This window comes from Protopterus annectens, chromosome 16.part0, assembly GCF_019279795.1.
Source record: "Protopterus annectens isolate FY-2018-M chromosome 16.part0, PAN1.0, whole genome shotgun sequence".
Classification (NCBI taxonomy): Eukaryota; Metazoa; Chordata; order Ceratodontiformes; family Protopteridae; genus Protopterus; species Protopterus annectens.
Window position 1 is genome coordinate 127,495,164 of NC_056750.1, and position 2,573 is coordinate 127,497,736.

Sequence of the window (2,573 nt, forward strand, 5' to 3'; positions counted from 1 at the left end):
GGAATAAGAAGGAAATCAACAGCAACCCCAGTATTATATAGCGCTGTCAGCGTATGTCATATCAAGCTGGGCAGGAGTGAGCAACGCACTGCTACTCACACCACAGGCAGGATATTACCAGTGAGAGTAACACTGTTGATCTGCTAAGTCTACTTTACACACAGAGGGTAGTCCCTGGGGGGACTACCCAAAAATTGATAGGCTATTTGTCCATCTGACCATTACACAAGCACGGGCAGGTATGTTCAAGGATTAAATGGTGGGAGAGCCTGAGAATACATGGGTTTGGACAACATACGTGTAGGGCCCCTAACTCTGGGCAGAAGGCAATGTGTGGAGGTGTGTCATGGCTGCGATAGCAACTGGACAATGGATGGTATGCGTGTATGTTGAACTCGGGTGGGGTGGAGGAACTATGGGTATGAAATTATGGATCCAGGCATGCCAGGGTTGGATGGGCTGGTTCTAAATGGACGACCCTGTGGAGGTCAGTGAGTTTGTTATAAGTATATATGCATACACACATGCAAACATCTATATGTAGAAGTATATTCTCTGTAACACATTCATTCCATTTGCAGAAATAAATAACATGAATGTGCCTCTACAAACCTTGACAGTAGATAGATTAATAGGTTGTGCATAAGAGGAAGGGACGAAACTGCTAAAATGCAAAGTGCGTACAATGTCCGAAGTCAGTGCTGTGCTGAAAAAAATCAAACGTGAGGACTTTCCCACACATGGAATCATTCCTGTGATCTGCCTGCTATGGCAATGCCAATTACTAAACTGGAATATTTTTATAAGAAATACGCCAAACACGTACATAATTAGGCTCTCATGTGTAACGTGTGTGTTACCACATAGTCATACTTATTAATTTATTGTAGTGTCATGTTAACGAGAGTAAGGATGCAATGAAGTATAGAGTCTAATCTTGACATAAAGACATGCGTATCCCATGTGGGACAACCCAAAAATTGTGAATAGTGTCCTTTTCGTCGCTCATGTCACCAATGTTTGTGGACTAAAAGTTTGGGAGTTCTGACAATACGTGGAGTGAGTCAACCAATGGAATGGGTCTACAGGAGTAGGGATTGACCAATGTGTAGTGGTGTGGATACGCCGCTAATCCAACTGGAGAATGGATGACTGCAGTGTTAGGAAGGCATTGGGGTGGGTGTTTGGGCAACCAGGAGCCAAGGGTATATTGGTATATATGCAAATGAAGCAGCACAGCAATGGTGTATTGGTTCGAGCAACCGCCTAATGAACAGACATTCCCATTCCGAATCCCACTGCATCACAAACCATTTACCATCGATAATCTGTACATGAAAATATTGTGACATCTGTCTGCTGTATGACCTGCAAAATAACAATTAAAAGTGAACTGGAGCAAAGGGTCAGTGTCATAATGAATAAGGCACTAGTAAGCAGGTTTAGGCATATATAAACACCAGTAAGTATGTGTAAGTGCATTTGCATGGGGTATGCATTGCTTTACAGACACACACACACACACACACACACACACACACACACACACACACACACACACACACATACACACACACACACATATATATATATATATATATATATATATATATATATATCTATATATATATATATATATATATATATATATATATATATATATATATATATAAAACATCCAGCTGAAGACAATGAATCCAAACACAGGACTGCAAAGTAATGGTTAGTTAAGCGCTTTCACTCACTTTATTCACATGAGCTTCATCAGAACAAAAATTCTTTCATTCAAAGTCCTTTATAAATTACCAATTAAGTCACATGACTTACTTAAAGAAATATTCATATAAAAATACTAAATATATATGTGTATACAAATACAAAAAATATAATACTCTACCATAGTAACTATTGCAATGTGAATATACATAAATTAAAATACTATAAAATGTAAAAATATAAATATATGTGCATATTTTTGTATTATTATATAGCTACACTGTAATATGATATAATATAATATTAATAAAAAAGATAAATCATCTTGATAAATTACCTAATCCTAGCCATTTGTAAAAAAACATTTCATGTTAATGATTGGAGGCGATTCTACACAGGACAGCAATCTCAATTTAACTATACACTCCACACCAGGGGATTTGGGTGGAGTTTCTGACCAGCTTACTTCTATTATCACGGGGGCCATCCGTGAAGGATTCTTGAGGCTGTTGGGCCTTCCCAGTGACCATGGCAACAGTAATCAAGGCTGTGAGAGGTGCGAAGGACATGAAGGACGTGAATTTGGCGGTCCTGGTTCTGAAGTGCATGCTCAGGATAGTGGAAGTCGGCCATTTTCTACCAACAGAGGAAACAGAGTTCCTTTGGCTGTTTCCAACTTGAATTGCAAGGATTTAGTCAGCAATCTGTTTTCTACCAACTCTAATCCCTTTTCTGATGTTAAGGATAGCATCGGCTCATTTCAAGTAAGTGGTACGAGTGCTGGTAATGATGACCAAGACTTTGAGTTGTGTAAAGATAACATTTTCAAACTCGAAAGACTAGCTATTAGAATAGCT